This window comes from Callithrix jacchus, chromosome 2 (assembly GCF_049354715.1).
Source record: "Callithrix jacchus isolate 240 chromosome 2, calJac240_pri, whole genome shotgun sequence".
Lineage (NCBI taxonomy): Eukaryota > Metazoa > Chordata > Mammalia > Primates > Cebidae > Callithrix > Callithrix jacchus.
The window spans coordinates 37563935-37584797 of record NC_133503.1 but is presented as its reverse complement, the minus strand read 5'-3'; the positions used below and the strand labels follow the sequence as shown (position 1 = coordinate 37584797).

At 46.2% G+C, this 20863-nt stretch overlaps 1 protein-coding gene and 2 pseudogenes across 3 annotated transcripts in view; 1 reads left to right on the top strand and 2 right to left on the bottom strand.

The window, feature by feature from the left end:
* Positions 1-738: 738 nt before the first annotated feature.
* SIL1 (SIL1 nucleotide exchange factor) overlaps positions 739-20863 on the top strand; it is a 243705-nt gene continuing 223580 nt past the window's right edge. The window contains exon 1 of one of the 3 annotated variants that reach the window (XM_035285917.3): positions 739-880. The gene's annotated coding sequence lies outside the window, so the exon portion shown is untranslated. Of the gene's footprint in view, positions 881-7692; positions 7749-7941; positions 8042-20863 lie in introns of those variants that run through there. The other 2 variants (XM_078360555.1, XM_008985639.5) reach the window with 2 other exon arrangements.
* On the bottom strand, positions 3124-4201 carry LOC100390095 (class I histocompatibility antigen, Gogo-B*0103 alpha chain pseudogene; annotated as a pseudogene).
* Positions 12476-13006, bottom strand: LOC108589654 (large ribosomal subunit protein eL42-like; annotated as a pseudogene).

The window sequence follows — 20863 nt, the reverse complement described above, 5'->3', positions numbered from 1 at the left end:
TGCCTCAGCCTCCCAAGTAGCTGTGACTACAGGCATGTGCCACCAAGCCTGGATAATTTTTGTATTTTTAGTAGAGACAGGGTTTCACCATGTTGGCCAGGCTGGTCTCGAATTCCTGATCTTATGATCCACTCGCTTCAGCCTCCAAAGTGCTGAGATTACAAGTGTCAGCCACTGTGCCCAGCCCAGCCTGATTTCTTTAGGGTCTCTTAGAGTTTTCAAGGCTACTCTATATGTGTATGTCGGCATGTCTGATTATACATACCTAGTTGTAAAATTATGTAAATAATATACCTGTAGTCATGTGCATATCTTTGTGTGAGTGTTCATGTAAGTGAATGCAGAATGTTTTAATTTATATGTATAAACATGTCTGTGTGTTGTATGAGTCTGAATGTGTAAGCTGTGTTCATGTGTGTAAGTGTGTATGCCAGGGCTGTGGAAAACTGTATTTTCTAGAAGTGTCTGCCAGGATACAGCCCATTCAGCATGTTCTCTTTACAAGAGGATATTAATACTCCTCTCAATGAGAGGTGGGTTCTCTTTCTCCTTGAATGTGGACTGACCTTTGTGACTCACTCAACCAATAGAGTACAGCAGAAGTGATGCTATGGGACTTCTGAGGCTAGATCATAAAAATACCACATACTTTTATGCCATGTTCTCTTGGGATGCTCATTCTTGGAAACCAGCCACCAAGCTGTGAGGGGGCCAAGCAGCTATTTGGAGAGGCCACTTGTCAGTGTCCTAGCTGACAGCACCAGCTGAGGTTTCAACCGGCAGCCATCGTCAATTGCCAGCCATGAGGGCGAGCATCTTGCTGTTGTCGGGCCACCCTAGCTGACAGTGTATGGAACAGAGTCAACTCTTCCCTGCTAAGGTTTGTCCAAACTGCTAAATAAATTATTGTTGTTTTAAGCTACCAAGTTAGGGATGCTTTGTTATGCAGCAGTAGATAACTGGGACAGGGCTGTGGCTGTGTCTGCCCTGTGTATGGATTCCTGTGATTCTGTGCTTTTGTGGGTGTCTGCAGGCAGTGCACTGGTGTCAGGTGTCTGTGTACATTAATAGGTGTGTGGGTGAAGGTGCTTCTGGAGACAGAGTCATGGTTCTTGGGGCTTTGCTTTGGCCTCAGTGGGAAGCTGTTTGGTGAGAACACTTTGAAATCTTGTCTATCTTCTGGGTCTCTTCTTTTGAGTGTTTTTCCTTTGAACCTGAAAAGGCTTGTTTAGCTGAGAGCAAACACAGCTTAAATTTATTGACCTTCTTCTGGTCCAAGCCCCTTGGAGCTGCCAAAGCCTTCCAGCAGGTGGGAGGCTGCCATCTAGAACCCTCACATCCCTTTGACAGGGGCTGGAAATGCTTCCTTCCCTCCCCGCACCCCTGCCCTGGCACTTTTTTGCTTCTGAGGTTTTTAGAAATAAGCCAGAGACAGAGAAAAGCATAGTTACTATAGTCCTTGAAGCCCCTTGGGGTGGAGAGATCTAGAATTCTTGACTGTCGTGAAGAAGCTGCTGAGGTGCTGCTTGGGTCCTACAGTAGAGAACATCTGGTCTCTGCCTTGCCCTGGCCGTGGCAACCCACTCCAACTGAGTGCAGCCCAGGCAGTGGAGAAATCTGATTCGGGAGCAGTACCTCTTGATTTCCCCTGGAATGCCCCTTAGCTTCCTGCTTCTTCTATGTTGGCTGCTTGACTTAGCTTTTCTGGGAATGCTGAGTGCTCTGGCTTCACACCCCTGCCCTTGTACTGCCTTTCAGGACCTCACAAGCACTGTTGTACAATGGAGCTTTTTTTTTTTTTTTTTTTTTGAGACTGAGTTTCATGCTTGTTGCCCAGGTTGGAGTGCAATGGCATGATCTCGGCCCACTGCAACCTCTGCCTCCTGGATTCAAGAGATTCGCCTGCCTTAGCCTCCTGAGAAGCTGGGATTAAAGGCGTGTGCCACCACACCTGGCTAATTCTTGTATTTTTAGTAGAGACAGGGTTTCTCCATGTTGGTCAGGGGCTGGTCTCGATTCCTGACCTCAGGTGATCTGCCCACCTCAGCCTCCCAAAGTGCTGGGATTACAGGCATGAATTACTGCACCTAGCCCTTTAATATTTCTGTTAAATGGTGCTTGCCAGGCTGTTTTGCTCTGTTTACATTTCTGTGTCTCTCATTTGACCCTGAGCTCTTCAAGGGTAAGAACCAGTAGGACTGTTTCACAGTTGTATCCCCACAGCCAATGGCTGGCTTGGTGTTCATGTTCAAGTGAATAAAATGTCTGCAGTCCAGAAGGGACTCCTGGCAGCAGGATCTGAGGTGTGTTCTGAAAGCTGGGTGGGCAAAGAGGAAGGGGCGGAGGGGAGGAAGCAGGTCAGTAGTCCCGAGACAGAGTGAGGGCTCCTGCTCCCCACTCAACATTTGAGGCCCATCCAGAGAGAGCAGGGAGCCAATTCCTGATGCCAGGAATGCTTTCACACAACAGGGTATGAGGCTTGTGGGAGATTAATTGAGAAAGGCTGATCAGAGGAGAAATGATCTACTCAACACATTCTGCTTGTTGAAAAAGGCCAAATTGATCGTATAAATCTCTGCCTAGCCAGGGCTCTGGGGGTGGGTGCTGTGGTTTCCTTTGATTTGATTGATGGTGGCTGGGTTGAAGGTGATTCCTCAGGCTCTCTACCCTTCCAAGCCTTCCTTTGCTCTTCTGGAGAGTGGAATGGAGAATCTAGAAACTCTCCAACAGAACTGCAAGAGGGAGATGGTTTTTAGCCTGTTGTTTAGATATTTAAAACGAATTTTTTTTTGGAAGGTTCTCAGGTCTCTATATTCTCTCTCAAATTTTAGGAATTAACTTATTTAATTAACCCATCAACCTCTCATGGCAAATATTTGAGAAAAAAAAATTTATATTCAAATTCTTATTTTCAGTAAGAAAGTAAGAGGTTGCAGCTCAGTGCACCATGAAGTTGAGACAGAGATGGAGATGCTCAGCCCCACCTCTCTGGAATAGGAAAGATGACTGGGGAGGGACTACAGGTCAGCGTGGGGACAGGGGTCACAGTGGACATGGGGGGATTTGTCTCTCCACCTCCTCACATTATGCTAACAGGAACGCAGACACATTCAGATGCCTTCACAGAAAGAGATGCCAGAGGCTCTTGAAGTCAGAAAGGTGAGGCGTGAAGAAATCTTGCATCTCAAACCCACACGAGGCAGCTGTCTCAGGCTTTATAAGCCGTGAGAGACACATCAGAGCCCTGGGCACTGTCCCTGCATGCAGCCTGAGAGTAGCTCCCTCCTTTTCCACCTGAGCTCTTCCTCCTCCAGATCACAGCAGTGACCACAGCTCCAATGGCCATAGCTCCAAAGACAACCAGGTCAGCAATGATGCCCACGATGGGGACAGTGGGCTGGGAAGACGGCTCCCACCTCAGGGTGAGGGGCTCGGGCAATCCCTTATGCTGCACATGGCACGTGTATCTCTGCTCTTCTCCAGAAGGCACCACCACAGCTGCCCACTTCTGGAAGTTTCCATCCCCTGCTGGCCTGGTCTCCACAAGCTCGGTGTCCTGAGTTTGGTCCTTCCCATCCCTCTGCCAGGTCAGTGTGATCTCCGCAGGGTAGAAGCCAGGGCCCAGCACCTCAGGGTGGCCTCATGGTCAGAGACAGGGTGATGGGTCACATGTGTCTTTGGGGGGTCCGCATGCTGCAGTGTCTCCTTCCCCTTGGCCAGGTGTCTGTGGAGCCACTTCAGGTATATGCCCTCCAGGTAGGCCCTGAGCCCTTCTGCATGCGCGGCCTCCAACTTGAGCTGGGTGATTTGAGCAGTCATGTCAGCCTCTGTCCAAGAGCACAGGTACTCATTCAGGGCAATGTAATCCTTGCCATCAAAGGCATGTTGGTAATACCCATGGAGGAGGTGCTCATCAGGCCCCAGGTTGCAGCCATAGGTCGTCTGGAGGGTGTGAGATCCGGCCTCACTCGGGTTGTGGTAGCGGAGCAGGGTCCCCAGAGGTTCCCTAGGTGAGTCTGTGCATTGGCCTTGAGGGTCACTGTTTCCCAGTCCCAATACTCCAGCCCCTCCTGCTCCATCCACAGCGCCTGCAGCTCCCCACTCCCACTCGGAGCGTTGCCCCACAGGTCTCAGAGCCACAGCCAGGGCCCCCAAGAGCAGCAGGAGGAGGGTTCGGGGTGCCGTGATCCCATCCTCGGTGTCTGGGGAGAATCTGGAATTTTTTTTTTTTTTTAAGACAGGGTTTCACCATATTGGTCAGGCTGGTCTTGAACTCCTGACCTCAGGTGATCCGCCTGCCTTGGCCTCCAAAGTGCTTGGATTACAGGCATGAGCCACCACACCTGGCTTTTTTTTTTTTTTTTTTTAAAAACAAGACTGATTTCTTTATTATTATTATTTTTTGAGACAGTTTTGCTGTGTCACCCAGGCTGGAGTCTTTCTTTTTTTTTTTTTGAGACAGAGTCTCACTCTGTCACCCAGGTTGGAGTGCAGTGGCATGATCTTGGCTCACTGCAACCTCTGCCTCCCAGGTTCAAGCAATTCTCCCTGTCTCAGCCTCCCAAGTAGCTGGAATTACAGGTGCCCGCCACTATGGCTCGCTAATTTTTGTATTTTATTTATTTATTTATTTTTGAGAGGCAGTCTTGCTCTGTCGCCAGGCTGGAGTGCAATGGCGTGATCTCGGCTCACTGTGACCTCTGACTCCCCAGTTCAAGCGATTCTCCTGCCTCAGCCTCCTGAGTAGCTGGGATTACATTCACACACCACCAGCCCCAGTTAATTTTTGTATTTTTAGCATAGACAGGGTTTCGCCATGTTGGCCAGGATGGTCTTGATCTCCTGACCTCATGATCTGCCCACCTCTGCCTCCCAAAGTGCTGAGATTACACGTGTGAGCCACTGTGCCTGACTTTAATTTTTATATTTTTTAGTAGAGATGGGGTTTTGCCATGTTGACCAGGCTGGTCTTGAACTCCTGACCTCAGGTATTCCACCCACCTCGGCATCCCAAAGTGCTGGGATTACAGGCATGAGTCATCACGCATGGCCCAAAAGAAAATTTTAAACTTACTTTTGCCCAGTTCCAAGACTTATACAAGGAAACAAAGAGAGGAGACTATCACAATCCCAGCACCCACTGTGATCCCTGGACTTAAAACTTCTCACCTAAACAGTGGGCCTCCTTGCTTGGGGGCTGTGTAAGTAGAGGCTGTCTTCTTAGGTCCAACCCTGCACACTGGCTTCAGCAGCTCAATAGGCTTGATTTCAGAGCAATTTCCTCTGAGAAGGTAGTTCTGCCAGGGTATGTCTTAGTCTGCTGGGACTACTATAACAAAAACCTTGACTGTGGAATCTATAAATAGAAATGTACTGCTTACTGTTCTAGAGACCCGGAAATCCAAGATCAAAGTGCCAACAGATTTAGGGGCTGGTAAGAGCTTGCTTTCTGTTTCAAAGATGGTGCCTTGCTGCCTTAGTTTCATATGGTGGAAGCGGAGATCCATCGCAGAAGAGGCAAGGCAGCTCCCTTCAACCTGGCCACCTTTTAATACTATCACATTGGATATAAGGTTCCACCTTACGAATTTAGGAGAAACACCAACATTCAGACCAAGGCAGGGTTTTTCAAGGTTTGAAGACCGGGGCTGCGGTGGGAATGGGAGGCAGACTATCCCTTTCCTACCACAGACTTGAGCTAGTTAGATCTGTCCCAAGGAGAAAGACAAGCCCTGCTTTGAGCGCTGGCAGCTGTGTTCAGCTGGACTCTTCTCTTGGCCCAAGCATTCATTTATTCATGCTATTATAAGATTTGAGCTTATTCTATTTTTAAGGCTCTTATTCTTGTAGCACTTTATTAATATCTTTTTTATAACTTGTGCCAGTCTCAATTACAATTTATATGTTAATTCTGCAATTTATCACTCATGAGATAGGTATTTGTTGAACATTTATTATTTGTCCTCATGGTACTAGGGAGTGACATAAGCTAGAATTATTCTTAGGCCCAGTTCTTCTCACTGGTCTCCTGTGTGTTCCAGGAGAAAAGTGAGCTAGTCTCTTTCTAACTCAGGCCCCAGGTGTTTTATCTGGACCCTTCTCATAAACCGGCACTATTCACTGAACTACTGCCCAGGGGCTTGTTCTCCCTTCCCAGATTACTAACCAAGGTTTGCTTGGTGGCTATGAAGTCAGTTTCCCATCTGCTTGAAGTAAACATAATCAAGAAGGTAAATTGACTACTAGAAACTCATAGTACATGGAAAAGGCAAAGAACTCCATAGATAGGTTGTTTGCTATTGGGGAATATTGCCATTTGGTGAGGTCACTGCTTGTCTGGATTATCCTTTTCTCCACTCATGAATGACCAGGCATCACTGGGGCTCTGAGGGTAGAATTGGGGAGCCTTTTTTTTTTTGAGATAGAGTCTTGCTCGGTTGTCCAAGCTGGAGTGCAGTGGTGCGATCTCAGCTCACTGCAACCTCCACCTCCCAGGTTCAAGCAGTTCTCTTGTCTGAACCTCCTGAGTAGCTGGGACTACAGGCGCCTGCGACCATACCCAGCTAATTTTTCTATTTTTAATAGAGATGGGGTTTCACCATGTTGGCCAGGCTGGTCTCAAACTCCTGACCTTGTGATCCACCCTCCTCAGCCTCCCAAAGTGCTGGGATTACAGGTATGAGCCACCGAGCCCGGCAGGGGGCAGCCATTTTACTCATCAGGTTAAGCATGTCTGGGCAAGGGGAAGGTCTAAAGGTGAACAGTGTAAAGAGAACAGGACCTTGGAGGCACCTAAAAGCTTGAACTCCTAGTTCTACCACTTCCTGACTGTATGACTTTGTATAACTCCTTTAGCCTCTCTGAGCCTCAGCTTCCCCATTTATAAAAAAGGGGATGCCATTCTGCTCAGAGGACGTTATAAGTAAATATAATGTATATGCAGCACTTGGCACAGAAAATGTCATATTCAATGGTAAAGCAGAATTAGAACTGCATTGACACCAGCCTGGGCAACATAGCGACACCCTGTCCCTTAAAAAAAAAAAAAAAAAATTAGCGGGGCCATGCGCCTGTGGTCCCAGCTACTGGAGGCTGAGGGGGAGGATCCCTTGAGCCTGGCACGTCAAGACCCTGTCTTAAAATAAAAAATCAGAACTGCAAGTGACCTTTATTTTATTATATTTTGAGACAGAGTCTCACTTTGTCACCCAGGCTGGAGTGCAGTGGAACGATTTTGGCTCACTGCAACCTCTGCCTCTTGGGTTCAAGTGATTCTCCTGCCTCAGCCTCCCCAGTAGCTGAGATTACAGGCGCCCGCTATCACGCCCAATTAATTTTTGTATATTTAGTAGAGACGGAGTTTCACCATGTTGGCCAGGCTGGTCTCGGACTTATGGCCGCAAATGATCTACACACCTCGACCTCCGAAAGTGCTGGGATTACAGGTGTGAGCCACCGCTCCCAGCCACCTGATGCTGTTTTTAAAATAATTGGTCCTTGTCAAAAATTTACACAATACACAAGTATATAAAGTGAGTGACTTACAGGTGTCCTATTTTGCATGAATTTGCGAGAAACTTTATTGCTCGAGACTCTCGGCTTCTGTCCCAAACTGACTCATAAGAACTTGATTTATTTTTACTCCGCACCCCTCTGATTGCTTTCTGAAGGTCCTTCCGCTAGAAAAAAATTACGCTGTTGGGAAATCAGAGAGGAAACTTGCAGTTCCAGCCTGGAAGCAGAAGCAGGTGTGCAGGCATCTCTTTAGCCCTTTCTCGCCCGGAGGAGGGGCAAGGGGGCAGCCCGTGCAGGACTCTGCGAAGGGCGGTACTAGGGGCGGGGCTCCCGACTCGGTGCCGGACGGGGGCGCGGCGCGCTGTTCTGGCGGCCCGCGATTGGGCGAGGCCGCGAGCGACGTACCAGCAGCCAGCTCACGGGCTCGGACTGTCGCCGCCGCGTTTGCGCAGGGGGAGCTGGTAGCCGCCGCGGCCGCCTGGAATTGTGGGGGTTGTGTCTGCCACTCGGCTGCGGGAAGCCGAAGGTAGGGGCGGTGAGGGCCGCCCGGCCCTGGAGTTGGGCGGGGGGCTCAGGGCGCTTCCTGGGCCACCTCCTGCCGGCGGCCTCGGCGTCTTCGCAGCAGTGTTCTCGGGACCCACACATCCTCACTAGTGTCTCCAAAGCGGGTCGTCCATGGGGCCCGGGGCTCCTTGCCTAAGGCCCACCTTTCTTGCCTTTCGCACTCAGAATGTCTCCATTCACCTCTTTATTGGCAGGAGATGAGGCCGTGGAAATTCGAGATTGGCTTTGGCTCCGCATGTTTTTAATGTCCTTCCCTGTTTCATTTTCCCGGCCTCAGTTTCCATATCTGTCCGAAAAAGGGGTGGCTTGGGTGTTGATCTCCGAGACCCGTGTGTCTCCTCCCATGTGGAATTATTGCCATTCTCCTGTTGCTTGTTTTCTTTTGTCCTGGAAGATAGAAAATTTGCATTTAGATGTTACATATTTTGGTTAGTGTTCTCTCTCAGATCGCTTAGAGGGTTTGTGCTTAAGCTTTGGACTCCATCCCCAGGGATTTCGGATAAGGTGGTGCGTGGGCAGCTGCAGCGCTTATTACCCCAGGTGGTTCTCATTCAGGTGGTCCCAGAATCCTGGCTTTGAAAATCCTTGCTTCAGAAGTCAGGAGAGAATGCCTTGATATATGAGTTCCTGGGATGGGGTTCTTAGTGGGGAAAGCCAGGAATCGGGAAATGCTAACACCTGTGAGGCTGGGGCTGGGATTTTCCTTGCACCGGAGGTATTAGAATGCCATTTGATGTCTTTAAAAAATATTTGACTACCTATATATGTAAGATCAGTTTCCTAATATTTTTAAATGCCTGGCTTCGATTAAAGCCCATGTCGATAAACCTGAATAAAACCATAAACTGCTCTGAGAGATGAGGGGGTTAAGTCAACCCACACTAAGTAGACAGGAGGAGAATGAAACTTCTATATTTGCTAAGAGAAGAAACTGATGTGTTTATAAACATTTTATTGTTTTTTGAGACGGAGTTTTGCTCTTGTTGCTCAGGCTGGAGTCCAATGGTGTGATCTCGGCTCACTGCAACCTCTGCCTCCCAGGTTCAAGCGATTGATTCTTCTGCCTTAGCATTCTGAGTAGCAGGGATTACGGGCATGCGCCACTACGCCCGTCTAATTTTGTATTTTTAGTAGAGACGGGGTTCCTCCGTGTTAGGCTGGTCTTGAACTCCCGTCATCAGGTGCTCTGCCCATTTCGGCCTCCCAAAGTGCTGGGATTACAGGTGTAAGCCACTGCTGTGGCCTATAAACAGTTTATTTTATTTTTTAATTTTTTTTTGGGTGACACTGTGAAAGATATTTTGTTGTGTTTGTCTTTTCAGCTCTCACCCCACCCAAGTTTTTTTCTTTTCTGATAAAAGTATAGCCAGATTCGGAGGTGGGTAGGATTTTGATGGGAGTCAGAGTGTAACGATATTGGAATTGAAATTGGTACAGCATGGGTCAGAACTTGGTCTATGGTTTTAGTTGAGAACGTGGCCTTCGGGTTTTCAAGATGATGTTGCCACACCAGATTTATTTCACCTTTTTTTCAGATGTTTAGTGAATTTAATCTGCTCATGATTACATGTGCTGTTTTGATGAAATTGGCAATAGAAGAGACTTTCTGCTCCCATTTTACAGGTGATAGAAATGTTGGTAAGGACGTGGCAGTCCAGGAATGAAAAGTTGCTTAATACTTTGATTCCCACTTCCCATTCCCTGTTTTCTGAAGGCCAGCTATTACTTCTCTACTGAGGCCACCTGTGAGCCCTGGTGTGTTTCATTGCCAGGAGAAAAGGCTAATTAAGTGAAACTGAAAGGTAACTAAATAGGTTTTAAAATAACAGGCACGTGGGAACTTAATCCACCAATGTTCTCCTTTAGAGTGGTGGGTGCAGGTGTAGGTGGTAGGAGTTGAGTGTGGCATCGCCTAAGTTACTTGGCTGTTGTCCAAGGCAGTTTTGACAATCCACTTCTGGAATTGTTTTCAGAGAACTTTTTGAACCATGTGAGAGATCAGTTTCTTATTAAACCATTCCGCCCCCCCCAATATATATATATTTTTGAGATGAGGTCTCACTCTGTGGCTCAGGCTGGAGTGCAGTGGCATAATCATAGCTCACTACGACCGTGGACTCCTGGGTTTAATACTCTCACCAAAGCCTCCTGAGTAGCTGGGACTACAGGGGTGTACCACCTGGCCCAGCTAATTTTGTAATTTTAATTTTTGTAGAGACAGGGTCTTGCTGTGTTACCCAGGCTGTTTTTGAATTCCTGACCTTAAGCGATTCTCCTGCCTTGGCCTCCTAAAATGTTGAGATTACAGGTGTGAGCCACTGCATACAGCCTACATATATTTATCCCCGAATGACATGGGTAAGCAACCTTGTCACCTGATTTGTCTTCAGATGAGTTAACGGTTCTTTTGAAGTAGAAATAACAGATTTTTGGAGGGTGGTGAATGTGAGTTTTAATTCTGAGTCTACCACTTATTGGCCACATAACCTTGGACAAATTACTTCACCTCTGAGGTTCAGTGTTCCTCTACATAAAAGTGGGAATAATACTTATTTTGAAGGGTGGTTAAATTAGGTATACACATGAAAGCTCTCGGGACACAGGGGTGTAATAAATGTTTTCACCCTCAAAGAATGAAGATGTGCTATTAATGAAAATATTCAAAAGAACATGACAGTCTCTAAAAGGAAGTTGTACCTTTTTCGAAATAGTTGGATTCTCTTTTTCACATGTGTGCGAATTCATACTCTGACCTGGTCAGACTGCCCCTTGTCTTTCTTCCTTCATTTCTGTCCTTTCCTAAGTGAAGCTCTGCTGCAGAGGCTGTCTGCCAGTCCTTGGAGAAAGCCTCTTTTCAGGAGCGCTAATCTGAACGTTCTTACAACGCTAGTCCCTTGGTTGCTATTCCTAGGGATATTTCTCCAAGGGCTCTAGCTGGCTTGGATTGTGCTCTGTAGCACACACATCTCTAACTCCTGGATTTGGTGTCAGTTTGAAGACCCATCCTTATGGAGCTAATCTTTTCTCTTTTTGAGTGGGGATGAATATTTTATCCTTCTCTGAGTCAGTCTTAAACTGCAAACGTTAGTCTTCTGCAGCAGAGAGCCTTGTATTTTAATTATACGTAGTCTAACGAGGGAATATCCTGCCCTTTTCTTCATTTACTTTCACCAAGGGTTACACTGCTGAGTAGGGGAGTAGGAGAATAGCCTGTTGCCATTCAGAGTGAGGCTTTGGGCAATCCCTGATTTCTAGCATAAGCAATAACTAAGTTTATCTTTGGGACAAAAACCTTGTAAAAGATCCAGGCTGCTCAGACACACGTGGAGAACCTCAGGGAATTTTCCTAACTACTGAGGTTTTATACTGGGCATTCTTTCTTGTGCAAATTTCTACCCAGAATCCAGTAGCAGCAGAACTGTGTTCAGCCTAGACTTGGGGTTCCACCGGCTATAAGACAAGGGTGTGGTTGTGCTGGCTGGTCATGTCTGCCCTCATTCTCCGATTACTCCCCTTGGCTTTGGTGTTGAGAGGGAAGTGGCATAGTCAATGCATGAGTAACATTTCCTGCCAAAGTGGAAATCAGGGGTAGAGAGTTCTGATCATAGGACTAGACAAATGGAAAGAGCCAGTCTTGCCTCAGGAATGCTGTTGAAGTGCTGTAAATCCATGACAACCACTGTGTTTCTTGGTGTCACCTCATTTGTGAAATGGGAATGCCTTCATTGATCTCCCTCATGAGGAGGGTGGACCACCATCCCAATTTGCCCAGGACAGAGGGATTTCTGTATGTGGGACTTTCAGTGCCAAAAGCAAGAAAGTCTAGGGCAAACCAGGACAGGTTGGTTACCCTACCTATGACCATTATACAAATTAATGAACACTCTGTCCTTAGGGTTCATCTAAGAATCAATCCTTTAGGGTCATCTAATTATTTTTCAACCTTTTGTTAATTACAATATTTTGAGACTTTTTTTTCCCCAATTGTCTATTCTCCAATGGATTTTTTTTTTTTTTTTTTTTAAGAGGCAGTCTTACTCTGTTGTCCAGGCTGGAATGTAGTGATCTCTGCATGATCTCTGCTCACTGTAGCCTCTGTCTCACAGGTTCAAGTGATTCTTGTGCCTCAGCCTCCTCAGTAGCTGAGATTACAGGTGTCTACTACCACACCTGGCTAATTTTTTTTTGAGACAGAGTCTCGCTCTGTCGCCAGACACCAAGCTGATGTGCAGTGGCATGATCTCGGCTCACTGCAATCTCCGCCTTCCGGGTTCAAGCATTTCTGCTGCCTCAGCCTCCTGAGTAGCTGGGACTACTGGCACATGCCACCAAGCCCAGCTAATTTTTGTATTTTTAGTAGAGATGGGGTTTCACCATGTTGGCCAGGATAGTCTCCATCTCTCTCTTTTTTTTTTTTTTTGCATAAGAATATCACTGTATTTATTTTCCTACAGGTAATTTTTCTACAGCTTCAACATTTTCTTTCCAATATTAAATGAAAAAATTCCAAAGTTTAGAACTGGATCACTTGGCCCTTTCTCTTCTTATCTCCTCCCAGTTCAAAATGCTTGCATCTCTTAATGGCCAGCATCCTCTTGGATCTGCAGTTAGGCTCAACACATTCCAGCCGGAGCACAATCTTCTCTGTGGTCTTAGCCTTCTTCCGGAAAATTGGCTTTGTCTGCCTACCGTAGCCACTCTGCTTCCGATCATAGCGCCTCTTTCCCTGGGCATACAAGGAATCCTTGCCCTTCTTGTACTATGTCACTTTGTGAGGCTGATGCTTGCCACACTTCTTACAGAAGGTTCTTCGGGTTTTAGGTACGTTGACCATCTCTGCAGAAGGGCTGGTCTGTCTATATGATGAAAACCAGAAACAGCGTCCGAGACACTCGCCTCGCGCAGCTCTCGCCTCGCAACAGGAAAGGGAAAAAAGGCAGTCTCCATCTCTTGACCTCATGATCTGCCCGCCTCGACCTCCCAAAGCGCTGGGATTACAGGCGTGAGCCACTGTGCCCGGCCACCTCCAATGGAATTTTAATACCACAGATGTACTGTGTATCTGTTTTTGTATTGTGGCCCTTTGGTTGGTCACAAAGCATTTAATATCTAACTTTTTTCCCCCAAAAATCTATTTTCACCCCTTTTGGGGTGATATTGCACTCATTGAGATACACGATCTTATTTGATATTCTTTCTTTAATATAGTCATCAAGGCCTGTTTTCTATCCAGAAGAAACAGCTATTGCCACAAGCTTTTCGTTTTATTTTTTTGAGATGGAGTTTCATTCTTGTTGCCCAGGCTGGAGTGCAATGGCGTGATCTTGGCTCACTGCAGCCTCCACCTCCCGGTTCAAGCAATTCTCCTGCCTCAGCCTCCTGAGTAGCTGGGATTACAGGTGCCCACCACTATGCCCAGCAATTTTTTGTGTGTCTTTAGTAGAGATGGAGTTTCACCATGTTGGTCAGGCTGGTCTTGAACTCCTGACCTCAGGTGCTCCACCCAGCCTGGCCTCCCAAAATGCTGGGATTACAGGTGTGAACCACCCTGCCTAGCCACTGCAAGCTTTTTCAGGGCCTCAAACTAGTAAAAGCAGGAATATCATCTCATCCAGTCAACTCTGTAAGAGAGTTGTTACCCCCCCATTTTACAGATGAAGAAGATTCAGTAAGGTTAAATGATTTGGCAGAGGTTAAAAAGTTTGGTGTAGCCAGGATTTAAACCCAGCTCTGATGCCAAAGTTCTTTCCATTTCACTGTGCTGCCCTTCCACCCTAACCCTGTGAGTCCACAGTTATTAGCAGGACATTCAGCTTAATTTCCTCAACGCCGTACTTGGCTCTGTGGAATCTGTTGGGGACACTAAAGTGAAAGAGACCTGCTGTTGAGCAGCTGACTGAGTTTTTGAAGGGTGGGGACTCCTTAGGGCTAGTGCCCTTGCTGTTCTCTCCTGTTTGGGCCTTTTGTGAGATGATCAGTGTAGTTAAGGGCCGTCATGAAAAGAATTAAGCTACTTGGCCTTAAGAGGGTCAAAGCTGTAAATTTGTTCTTACTAGTTTAATTTTCCAACAAGGTGAGCTGTTTCTAAGCACTGAGCTTGTTGCCCGCAGGGTATAACCAAAAAGGTATAGCAGGCCTGATAAACTCCTTAGCTGTTAGGTATTTGTGAGTGCAAGTATTATTAAGCATGGCATTCTGCTTTGCTTATTGATACTCCTAATATTTCAGAGCAGACGTTTATCCCTTTCTGAAGTTATTCCAAATTGTCTGCCTCAAAGTCTAATGCTGTTAAGAGAGTTGGAAAAATGGAATGAAGGTGGAGGTGAGAGAGATGACTTCTACCTGGACTCCTCTAAAGAGGCTGGAGTTGAGGTTTTTTTTGTTTTTTTTTTTTTTTTAAATAGAGACAGGGTCTCTGTCACCCAGGCTGGAGTACAGTCGCATGATCATAGCTTTGAATTCCTGGGCACAAGTGAGACGTCTGCCTCAGCCTCCTAAGTAGCTAGTACTGCAGGCATGTGCCATCACACCTGGTTCATTTTATTTTTTTGTAGAGACAGTCTCATTATGTTGCTCAGGTTGGTCTTGAACTCCTGGGCTCAAGCAATCCTCCCACCTCAGTCTCCTGAGTAGCTGGAATTGCATGTGTGTACTACCATGCCCCTATCACCAGTAGATTTTTTTTTTTTTTTTTTTTTTTGAGACGGAGTCTTGCTTTTGTTGCCCAGGCTGGAGTGCAGTGGTGTGATCTCGGCTGACTGCAACCTCCATCTCCCAGGTTCAAGTGATTCTCCTGCCTCAGCCTCCTGAGTAGCTGGGACTACAGGCACATGACACCAGCTAATTTTTGTATTTTTAGTAGAGATGAGGTTTCACCATGTTGGCCAGGATGGTCTTGATCTCTTGACCTCATGATTCGCCCACCTCCTCCTCCCAAAATAGTACTGAGATTACAGGCGTGAGCCACCATACCTGGCCTTTTTTTTTTTTTTTTTTGAGACAGTCTCGCTCTGTTGCCCAGGCAGGAGTGTAGTGGTGTGATCTTGGCTCACTGCAACCTCCGGCTCACTGCAACCTCCGCCTCCCAGGTTCAAGTGATTCTCCTGCCTCAACCTCCCGAGCAGCTGGAACCATAGGCCGGTGTTACCACGCCCAGCTAATTTTTGTATTTTTACTAGAGATGGGGTTTCACCATATTGGTCAGGCTGGTCTTGAACTCCTGACCTTGTGATATGCCTGCCTTGGCATCCCAAAGTGCTGGGATTACAGGTGTGAGTCACTGTACCTGGCCCTTTTTAAGAGGGTCTCACTCTGTTGCCCAGGCTGGAGTGCAGTGGTATGATCATAGCTCATTGCAACCTCCAACTCCTGGGCTCAGGTGATCCTCCCACCTCAGCCTCCCAAATATCTAGGACCTTGGGTATGCACCACCATGCCTGGCTAATTAATTTTTTGTTTTGTTTTGTTTTTTAAGAGAGAGGGTTTTGCTTGCAACATTGCCCAGGTTGATCTTAAATTCCTGGCCTCAAGTGATGCCCTTCCTTGGCCTCCTAGAGCACTGGATTACAGGTGTGAGCCACAATGCCCAGCTGTGCCAGTGGATTTTAAATGGACATTTCTTTACCTCTGGGGATAATCTCATGCTTAAATACCTCTAATTTCTGTGAGGGTCCCAAGGGGACAGCAGCCATCTGACCAAACTCTAGAAAACTAGCAGGTTTCAGCCCAGTGGAGTAACATAAAGTAGGTCAATCAATACAGACAACATTGATTGGTTTTGCTTTGAGTGCTGTGGATAGTAGCTTTGGAAGCTTAAGGGGCCAGCTTGTAAGTAAGGTATTTAAGGTTGCTGCATTTTTTTTTTGGAGACGGAGTCTCACTGTTACTCAGGCTAGAGTGCAATGGTGTGATCTCGGCTTACTGCAACCTCTGCCTCCTGGGTTCAAGTGATTCTTGTGCTTCAGCCTCCTGAGTAGCTGGGATTACAGGTGCACGCCACCATGGCCGGCTAATTTTTGTATTTTTAGTAGAGATGGGGTTTCGCCATGTTGGCCAGGCTGGTCTCGAACTCCTGATGTTAGGTAATCTGTTTGTCCTGACCTCCCAAACTGCTGGGATTACAGGCATGAGCCACTGCATCTGGCCTAAGGTTGCTTCTTGTCTTTCCCTGCACCCCGTCACATACTCATGTGGAGTTGGGTTTCACTGTATTTTTGAAGTTAAGTTTCCATCCTTGGACCAGCTGCTAAAGTCTGAAATGATGGTGTCTTGGGCTGGAAGATATCATTCTAGAGGTCTTTATTTCCTTGCAAACATCAGGGCCAGCTGTTTGTGGTACTGTGGATGAGTGAAGAGTCAGGAAATATACTTCTAGTTCTGCTACTGTCCAGTGCCTCAGTTTTGCATTTGATGGGTTTTTATTTTTCTGATGACAAAAACTGAGCCCCAGAGAAGTTAAGTGGGCCACCTGATGGTAGGATCTTTTTTAGTCCCACATAATAGTGGGACTCTAGTGTTGTTAGAGCTGGGACACAAGCTAGGGGGCTTACAAAGGGTGGCCATAGAAGCTGTTAGAACTGTTTAAAGCACTGTAAAGATGCTTTTGCAGTTAGAAGTCTCCAGGGAAGGAGGAGGCCCTGTTTCCACTTACTGCCTTGTACATGATCTTATACCCTCATGGTTTAAGATTTTGGCTGTCATGCTGTTTTTTTCTCCTACTCATGTCGAAATGTGTTTTCTCTTGCTCTTACCTCAGAGGAAATGGATTTGAAGTCTTCCCCCGTATTAGAAACAAAGACATAGTGCTCAGGCCAGACTTGTTTGTTTTCTGTAGAGAATGAGGCCAGACATAACAGTGGACCTTATCTGGTGACTTAAGCAAACCTTTAATACATCTCTAAGAGAAAGAAGGAATGAGTGTATGTCAGAGTGGTTTAAACACACTTTGAAATCAGACTCACTTGGATTCACATTCTGATATCTGCTTACTAGTTGTCTGATTCTAAGTTTCTTATTTTCTCTAAACCTTGGTTTTATCATCTGTTGAATGGGAATAGTAATATGTATTTTTGTAGCTATCTTAAGAATCAAGAGAATAGGCCGGGTACAGTGGCCCACACCTGTAATCTCAGTGCTTTGGAAGGCTGAGGTGGGTGGATCACCTGAGATCAGGAGTTCGAGACCAGTCTGACCAACATGGAGAAACTCCATCTCTACTAAAAATACAAAATTAGCCGGGCATGGTGGCACATGCCTGTGATCCCAGCTACTCAGGGGGCTGAGGCAGGAGAATCCCTTGAACCTGGGAGGCAGAGGTTGCAGTGAGCTGAGATTGCGTCATTGCACTCCAACTTGGGCAACAAGAGTGAAACTCCATCTCAAAATAAACAAACAAACAAAAAGAATTGAGAGAATATATGTGGTAAGTGCTTCCTCTGGCATAATGTAAATCAGCAATCCCCAGCATTTTTGGCATCAGGGACTGGTTTCATGGAACACAATTTGTCCACGGACTGGGGGATGTGGGGGATGGTTTTGGGATGATTCAAGCGCATTACATTTATTGTGCACTTTATTTCTGTTAATATATTTTTTTGAGACAGGGTCTTGCTCTGGCACCCAGGCTGGAGTGTAGTGGCACAATCTCGGCTCACTGCAACCTCTGCCTCCCAAATTCAAGCAATTCTCCTACCTCAGCTTCCTGAGTAGCTGAGATTATGGACATGTGCCACCACACCCAGCTAATTTTTGTATTTTTAGTCGAGACGGGGTTTCACCATGTTGATCAGGCTGGTCTTGAACTCCTGACCTTAAATGACCCACCCACCTTGGCCTCCCAAAGTGCTGGGATTACAGCGTGATGCTAGGCCTTTTTCTATTATTACATTGTAATATGTAATGAAATACACAACTCACCATAATGTAGACTTAGTGGGAGCCCTGAGCTGCTTTTCCTGCAACTAGATGGTCCCATCTTGAGGTGATGGGAGACAGTGATAGATCATTTGGCATTAGATTCTCATAAGGAGTATTTAACCTAGGTCCCTCACTTGCACAGGTCACGATAGGGTTTGTGCTCCTATGAGAATCTAATGCTTCCGCTGATCTGACAGGAGGTGGTGCTCAGATAATAATGCAAGCAAGGGGGAGCGGCTGTAAATACAGATGAAGCTTCGCTCACTCACCTTCTTGGTTGGGGCCCTAACAGGCTACAGACCAGTATCGGGTTTGGGACCACTGATGTAAATGCTCTGTGTTGTCATCATTATTGACAACAGTAGTTGCCAGTTTCTGAGCCAAGACTTGGTTTGAGGATAGGTTATGCTGACCAAGCAAGTTTTATCTTAACTGTCACTTCCTTGTCTTCTTAGTTGATTGGTATTATATCTTATTTATATCAACAGATATAGGTAGTTCATGCTGAATAACTAGAAGTTGCAAGTAGCAAGGAACTTTGCTGCTTCTCTGCCATCTCCTTCCTTACTTAGCTTGGTGCTCATCTTTCCTGGGTTCTCTCTCATCAGGTGCCTAAGCCAGCAGGCCTTGTTTCCTAGGTGGTGCCTGACATGGGGATTTTTTTGGGGTAGGGCTGCCTAATCCCTCAAATAGTGTGTTTTCCTTATCGTTTGCTTTCTGCTCCTCAGCCAGACATGAAGCAATTAGCTCATCAAGGGAAGGTTGACCTTTGTCATGGCTTTCCTCTGATTTGTATGCTCATTTCTGGTCCTTGTGCAAAGTCACAGAGACACAGTCAAATACACTGACCCAGATTTTGTGTTCGAGTTGACTGTCTCTCCCTTTGAGATGTACAACTGGTTCGATATAGCAAGGGAGTAAGGATAAAGCACCTGGAGCCAATCCCATTATTTTGATCTCAAGCTGAGTTTTTTTCTTAGTTTGTTTTTGTTCTTTAAATCTAAGCACTACAAATATAGACCATGCCTTACTTCTCTGTATGAAACAAATAAGGTAAAAATCTCATTATTTAGAGGGAAGGCCAATCTGAATTGGTAAACAATAGGAATTAGTATATTCAAGAAAATGCCACTGTCTTTCTTTTTGGTGAGCCTCTGCAGTATCTTTTTTACCTAGTCTTGTTGCTTCCTCTGTTTCCTGTTACTGTGTTCCTGAATTATTACAGAAGTGCCCTTCTGTTTCTTGCTTTTGCTTCCTCCGGATGTGATGTACCACTGCCCCTTTGGGTCTTCCTTTATATTATTAGAGAATACTTATGCTCGGAAGCTGTATTAGTCTATTCTCAAACTGTTAGAAAGAAATACTTGAGACTGGGTAAGTTATAAAGAAAAGAGGTTTAAATAGCTCATGGCTCTGCAGGCTGTCCAGGCTTCTGCTTCTGGAAAGGCCTCAGGACACTTACAATCATGGCAGAAGGCAAAGAGGAAGCTGGCACATCTTACATGTCTGGAGCAGGAGAAAGAGAGCAAAGGGGAGGTGCTGCACGTTTTTAAACAACCAAATCCTGTGAGAACTCACTCTCATGAAAACAGGAAGGGGGAAATCCACCCCTATGATTTAGTCACCTCCCACCAGGCCCCTCCTCCAATATTGGGGATTACAATTTGACATGAGATTTGGGTGGGAACACAAATTCAAATCATACTAGAAGTCTTCAGTAGCACCCACTGGCTGGTGAATAAATTCTAAATGTATCAGGCTGTCTTGGTGTTCCAAGCCTATTGCAGTATATACCATCCTACCACTTTAGTTAATATGCCCCGTACCATCACCCACGTGTACCCCTTGCTCCTGATAAACGGATCCATATGATCCTCTCAGTATGCCTCATGTTTGTGTCTCTGCCAGTTCTTTTGCCCAGAGTACTTTCTCAGTTCCCTACCCCTTTTTTTTTTTTTGAGATGGAGTTTCGCTCTGTTGCTCAGGCTGGAGTGCAGTGGCTTCATCTTGGCTCACTGCAACCTCTGCCTCCCAGGTTCCAGCCATTCTCCTGCCTCAGCCTCCCAGGTAGCTGGAACTACAGGTACACCATCATACCCAGCTAATTTTTGTAATTTTGGTAGAGACGGGGTTTCACCATGTTGGGCAGGCTAGTCTCGAGTTCCTGACCTTGTGATCTGCCCACCTCGGCCTCCCAAAGTGCCTAGAGTACAGACGTGAGCCACCATGCCCGGCTAGTTCCCTACTTCATGCTGAAGTGAGCCTTACCTGATGTGTCCTCATCTATATCCCCATTGCAACACCTTTATTATAGAATTCAGCACACTTTATTATGTATGACGTTTGTCTCATATGAGCTTCTCAAGATATGGGTTGTGCTTTATTATGTGTCTCTTAGCATAATGTTGAGTAGAACATGGATACTACAAATAGTTGTTGAATGGATGTTTACATGAAAACTTAAATGATAACAATCCTGTTGAAATCGTACTTCCCTGAAGCATTTCTTGATTCCCAGCCTCAGTGAGTTCACATGCTCGACTCCCAGGGCGTGTTTCTGATGCAGTTGGATTCCTTAGAGTAAGCCTTATAAACCCAATTGGATTAGGACTTCCTGGAGGGAAGACACTGCATCTGTCATTCCTCTTTGTGCACCCAATCCTCAGCATAGTTCCTGGCACAGAGAGAGTATTCAATAAATGGTCAGCTGATGTACTTGCCAGTTTAGCCTCCTGTGTTACTTGCTGGCTGGGAGTCTCCAACTCAGATGTTTTTAGGGCCAAATGAAGAACAGAGAATGGTGGGCCTGAGTAAAAATGGAGTACTTATGTGCTCCACGAGGGCTGGCTGCTACTCAGGCTTATTGTCA